The sequence below is a fragment of the Oncorhynchus mykiss genome, chromosome 1 (assembly GCF_013265735.2).
Source record: "Oncorhynchus mykiss isolate Arlee chromosome 1, USDA_OmykA_1.1, whole genome shotgun sequence".
NCBI lineage: Eukaryota > Metazoa > Chordata > Actinopteri > Salmoniformes > Salmonidae > Oncorhynchus > Oncorhynchus mykiss.
In genome coordinates this window covers 92,083,709-92,090,967 of record NC_048565.1, presented here as the reverse complement: position 1 = coordinate 92,090,967, position 7,259 = coordinate 92,083,709, and positions in this window count along the sequence as shown.

The following is a 7,259-nucleotide window of genomic DNA, read 5'->3' as shown; positions in this document are numbered from 1 at the left end:
TTATATCAATCCCTCTAGGTGACCCTGGTGATGAGATGTGTGGTTGTTTACCAGAGAGGACTAGTCTCCTCAGGCCTTTATATCAATGCCTCTAGGTGACCCTGGTGATGAGATGTGTGGTTGTTTAGTCTCCTCAGGCCTTTATATCAATCCCTCTAGGTGACCCTGGGGATGAGATGTGTGGTTGTTTACCAGAGAGGACTAGTCTCCTCAGGCCTTTATATCAATCCCTCTAGGTGACCCTGGTGATGAGATGTGTGGTTGTTTACAAGAGAGGACTAGTCTCCTCAGGCCTTTATATCAATCCCTCTAGGTGACCCTGGTGATGAGATGTGTGGTTGTTTACCAGAGAGGACTAGTCTCCTCAGGCCTTTATATCAATCCCTCTAGGTGACCCTGGCGTTGACTATATATTTCATAAAGGCCTCTTTCAGCAGTGGAGCTATAAAAGAGTTCAAAATGATACCACTCTTTATACACTAATGATAGCACCCCTTATAGACAGATGATAGCACCCCTTATAGACAGATGATAGTACCCCTTATAGACAGATTATAACATCCCTTATAGACAGATGATAGCACCCCTTATAGACAGATGATAGCACCCCTTATAGACAGATGATAGTACCCCTTATAGACAGATTATAACATCCCTTATAGACAGATGATAGCACCCCTTATAGACAGATGATAGCACCCCTTATAGACAGATGATAGCACCCCTTATAGACAGATGATAGTACCCCTTATAGACAGATTATATCATCCCTTATAGACAGATTATATCATCCCTTATAGACAGATGATATCACCCCTTATAGACAGATTATATCATCCCTTATAGACAGATGATAGCACCCCTTATAGACAGATGATAGCACCCCTTATAGACAGATGATAGCACCCCTTATAGACAGATGATAGCACCCCTTATAGACAGATGATAGCACCCCTTATAGACAGATGATAGCACCCCTTATAGACAGATGATAGCACCCCTTATAGACAAATGATAGCACCCCTTATAGACAGATGATAGCACCCCTTATAGACAGATGATATCATCCCTTATAGACAGATGATAGCACCCCTTATAGACAGATTATATCATCCCTTATAGACAGATGATAGCACCCCTTATAGACAGATGATAGCACCCCTTATAGACAGATGATAGCACCCCTTATAGACAGATGATACCACCCCTTATAGACAGATCATAGCACCCCTTATAGACAGATGATAGCACCCCTTATAGACAGATGATAGCACCCCTTATAGACAAATGATATCACCCCTTATAGACAGATGATAGCACCCCTTATAGACAGATGATAGCACCCCTTATAGACATATGATATCACCCCTTATAGACATATGATATCACCCCTTATAGACAGATGATAGCACCCCTTATAGACAGATGATAGCACCCCTTATAGACAAATGATAGCACCCCTTATAGACAAATGATAGCACCCCTTATAGACAAATGATAGCACCCCTTATAGACAGATGATAGCACCCCTTATAGACAGATGATATCACCCCTTATAGACAGATGATATCACCCCTTATAGACAGATGATATCACCCCTTATAGACAGATGATAGCACCCCTTATAGACAGATGATATCACCCCTTATAGACAGATGATAGCACCCCTTATAGACAGATGATGTCATTCCTTATAGACAGATGATAACACCCCTTATAGACAGATGATAGCACCCCTTATAGGCAGATGATAACACCCCTTATAGACAGATGATAGCACCCCTTATAGACAGATGATAGCACCCCTTATAGACAGATGATAGCACCCCTTATAGACAGATGATAGCACCCCTTATAGACAGATGATATTACCCCTTATAGACAGATGATATCACCCCTTATAGACAGATGATAGCACCCCTTATAGACAGATGATATCACCCCTTATAGACAGATGATATCACCCCTTATAGACAGATGATAGCACCCCTTATAGACAAATGATAACACCCCTTATAGACAGATGATATCACCCCTTATAGACAAATGATAACACCCCTTATAGACAAATGATAACACCCCTTATAGACAGATGATATCACCCCTTATAGACAGATGATAGCACCCCTTATAGACAGATGATAGCACCCCTTATAGACAAATGATATCACCCCTTATAGACAAATGATAACACCCCTTATAGACAGATGATATCATCCCTTATAGACAGATGATATCACCCCTTATAGACAGATGATAGCACCCCTTATAGACAGATGATAGCACCCCTTATAGACAGATGATAGCACCCCTTATAGACAGATGATAACACCCCTTATAGACAGATGATAGCACCCCTTATAGACAAATGATAGCACCCCTTATAGACAGATGATAGCACCCCTTATAGACAAATGATAGCACCCCTTATAGACAGATGATATCACCCCTTATAGACAGATGATAGCACCCCTTATAGACAGATGATATCACCCCTTATAGGCAGATGATAACACCCCTTATAGACAGATGATAACACCCCTTATAGACAGATGATAGCACCCCTTATAGGCAGATGATATCACCCCTTATAGACAGATGATATCACCCCTTATAGACAGATGATATCACCCCTTATAGACAGATGATATTACCCCTTATAGACAGATGATAGCACCTCTTATAGACAGATGATAGCACCCTTTATATACAGATGATAACACCCCTTATAGACAGATGATAGCACCCCTTATAGACAGATGATATTACCCCTTATAGACAGATGATAGCACTTCTTATAGACAGATGATAGCACCTCTTATCGACTAATGAAAGCACCCCTTATAGACTAAATATATCACCCTTTATAGACAGAAGTTATCACCCCTTATAGACAGAAGATATCAACCCTTATAGACAGAAGATATCTCCCCTTATAGACAGAAGATAGCACCTCTTATAGATAAATGATAGCACCCCTTATAGACTAAATATATCACCCCTTATAGACAGATGATAGCACCCCTTATAGACAGATGATAGCACCCCTTATAGACAGATGATATTACCCCTTATAGACAGATGATAGCACCTCTTATAGACAGATGATAGCACCTCTTATAGACTAATGAAAGCACCCCTTATAGACTAAATATATCACCCTTTATAGACAGAAGTTATCACCCCTTATAGACAGAAGATATCAACCCTTATAGACAGAAGATATCTCCCCTCATAGACAGAAGATAGCACCTCTTATAGATAAATGACAGCACCCCTTATAGACTAAATATATCACCCCTTATAGACAGAAGATATCACCCCTTATAGACAGATGTTATCACCCCTTACAGACAGAAGATATCCCCCCTTATAGACAGAAGATATCTCCCCTTACAGACAGAAGATATCCCCCCTTATAGACAGAAGATATCTCCCCTTACAGACAGAAGATATCCCCCCTTATAGACAGAAGATATCCCCCCTTATAGACAGAAGATATCTCCCCTTATAGACAGAAGATAGCACCTCTTATAGATAAATGATAGCACCCCTTATAGACTAAATATATCACCCCTTATAGACAGAAGATATCACCCCTTATAGACAGATGATATCACCCCTTACAGACAGAAGATATCTCCCCTTACAGACAGAAGATATCCCCCCTTATAGACAGAAGATATCTCCCCTTACAGACAGAAGATATCCCCCCTTATAGACAGAAGATATCTCCCCTTACAGACAGAAGATATCCCCCCTTATAGACAGAAGATATCTCCCCTTATAGACAAAACATCACCCCTTATAGACAGAAGATATCTCCCCTTTTAGACAGAAGAAATCAGCCCTTATAGACAGAAGATATCTCCCCTTATAGACAGAAGATATCTCCCCTTCTAGACAGAAGATGTCCCCCCTTATAGACAAAACATCACCCCTTATAGACAGAAGATATCTCCCCTTATAGTAGATATCTCCCCCTATAGACAGTAGATATCTCCCCTTATAGACAGAAGATGTCCCCCCTTATAGACAAAACATCACCCCTTATAGACAGTAGATATCTCCCCTTATAGACAGAAGATATCTCCCCTTATAGACAGTAGATATCTCCCCCTATAGACAGTAGATATCTCCCCTTATAGACAGAAGATATCTCCCCTTATAGACAGTAGATATCTCCCCCTATAGACAGTAGATATCCCCCCTTATAGACAGAAGATATCTCCCCTTATAGACAGTAGATATCTCCCCCTATAGACAGAAGATATCTCCCCTTATAGACAGTAGATATCTCCCCCTATAGACAGTAGATATCCCCCCTTATAGACAGAAGATATCTCCCCTTATAGACAGTAGATATCTCCCCCTATAGACAGTAGATATCCCCCCTTATAGACAGAAGATGTCCCCCCTTATAGACAAAACATCACCTTGCCCTTTAAATCCATTGTCCTGAACAGTATTAGTTGTGATGTAATAGAGGTGTAGATGATGCAGCTTAATGTACAACTACCACACAACTGTTTTTCTTACTCAAAGAGCAAAGCATTGTGGGGCAGACATGGAACGATGGTCCTCTGTCACGCAGAACATGTCATGTACAGTACACTTAGTGTGCTGTGGTGATACAATACACACCCGTAGTATATGCATTATAAATACTGTAATATTCAAATGTCAGGTTGTTCCTACTGAACGTTGTTGTCTTGTCAGATAACATCACCTCATAGTGTTTGATATAGGTCAAAGTTCAGGCACTAGGTCAGTATGAACCCTTGATAATGCAGTTTTTTTTCCAGGTCACATTACAGTAGTGTCCCTAACACTTAACATATTTACTGGGTAGTTATATAGGTAGAGTACAGTGTAAATATAGATTTGGGTACTTACCATTGTATCCTAATTCAAACCGTGTCGCGCTGTTTTAATGCTGCTTGTATACAGACACTTGTTCAACTAGCTAGTATAATCAAAACCTAGCAACTACAGTCTATATCCCCTACAGTTCCAGTACTTGTTATTCAGGGATCAGTGATTTGAACGTGGAGACACTCATTCCTTTAAGGGATTCACAGCAGTGGAAGATGAAAGCCACACATCAACATCTCACCCAAAATACCACCCGGCTAAAAGTGGCTGACCTGCTGCCGCCCCTGCCGCCACCCCTAATGCCACCCCGGATGCCATCCCTAATGACATCCCTAATGCCACATCCAATGCCACCCCTATTGCCATCCCTAATGACATCCCTAATGCCACCTCCAATGCCACCCCTATTGCCATCCCTAATGACATCCCTAATGCCACCTCTAATGCCACCCCTATTGCCATCCCTAATGCCACCTCCAATGCCACCCCTAATGCCACCTCTAATGCCACCCCTAATGCCACCCCTAATGACACCCCTAATGACACCTCTAATGCCACCCCTAATGCCATCCCTTGTGCCACCCCTAATGCCACCCCTAATGACACCCCTAATGACACCTCTAATGCCACCCCTAATGCCACCCATGATGCCACCCCTAATGTCACCCTTAATGTCACCCCTAATGCCACCCCTGATGCCACCCCTGATGTCACCCTGGATGCCACCCGGATGCCACCCCTAATGCCACCCCTAATGCCACATCTAATGCCACCCATAATGCCACCCCTAATGCCACCTCTAATGCCACCCATAATGCCACCCCTAATGCCACCCATAATGCCACCCATAATGCCACCCATGATACCACCCCTGATGCCACCCCTATGTCACCCCTAATGCCACCCCTAATGCCACCCCTAATGTCACCCCTATGTCACCCCTCTGTCCATGACAGAGGTATGGTGTCCTGTCCATGACAGAGGTATGGTGGGAAACACGACCAGAGACATACAGCAAATGTTGAACTAAGTTACGGTAGAGCTTTGGGTTGTAATAGAGCGACACTGGGTTTGATCTACCCTGGGGTACCCGTCTGTTTGTTAGCATTGCACACACACACAAATAAACTAATTGCAGAAATGATCAAATTCCCAAATGTTGTTCATGTAACCTTGCATGTCTCTTTCAAGGTGACTTCTCAGTCTTCCCCACTTAGCTCTGTTGAGCTGTCACAAAGCAAATGCATTGCACACTGGTTTTGATCTACCCTGGGGTACCCGTCTGTTTTGATAGCGTTGCCATTGAGTGGACTGTTAGCTAAACAGACTTGCACCCAGGCTAGGTTTCATCTGTAAACATTTATTTTTTATTTTTTAAATACCTCCCAAAAATATAATTACTGTAGAGTTTGTATTCCTCTAAGGAAGTCTCATTTTGGCTTGCATCATTTCTGAGTGTGTAGTATACTATTTTCCATTTCCTGGTATTTTAAAGAGTAACGAAGAAATCATTTAGGAAAATGAAGATAACCGAGAGAGAATGTTCACAGACAAGAAATACCTTTATTAAATATTGTGTAAAATGAACATCTTTATACAGTTATTTGTAAAAATGTGGACGTAAGCAAACACGCAAAAAAATGTACATGTTAAACCAAATGAATAGCTGACCGTTTAGTGAGATCCTCAGACTGAAGCCAACACAGCAATGAGTGCATGGTCTAATTAGCTGAAACACACACACACACACACACACACACAAATAAACTAATTGCAGAAATGATCAAAATCCCAAATGTTGTTCATGTAACCTTGCATGTCTCTTTCAAGGTGACTTCTCAGTCTTCCCCACTTAGCTTTGTTGAGCTGTCACAAAGCAAATACATACATTGCACATTCATCATTTCATTCTTTATTTGTACAGCTGCCGTACATCGTGCTTCCTCATGGAAAAAAAAAACTTGTGCGCAGTTTGCCAAGAGGGAACATCCCTTTTCAATTATACTTAACATTACAATAGGAGATTTATTTTTTTACAAAGTGTTAAGTGCAAAGTAAAAGATGAAAATAAAACATATTGATAGAAACATGTGTCATGTGGGTTGATTTGGCACAACCAGGGAAATCAATAGTGTGAGGGAAGAAGAAGAAGAAGAAGGAGAAGAAGGAGAAGGAGAAGCAGAATAAGAAGAAGGAGGAGAAGGAGAAGAAGAAGGAGGAGAAGAAGAAGGAGGAGAAGAAGAAGGAGGAGAAGGAAGAAGAAGGAGAAGGATAAGAAGAAGAATAAGGAGGAGAAGAAGAAGGAGAAGAAGGAGAAGAAGGAGAAGGAGAAGAAGAAGAAGAAGACGGAGGAGAAAAAGAAGAAGGAGGAGAAGGAGAAGGAG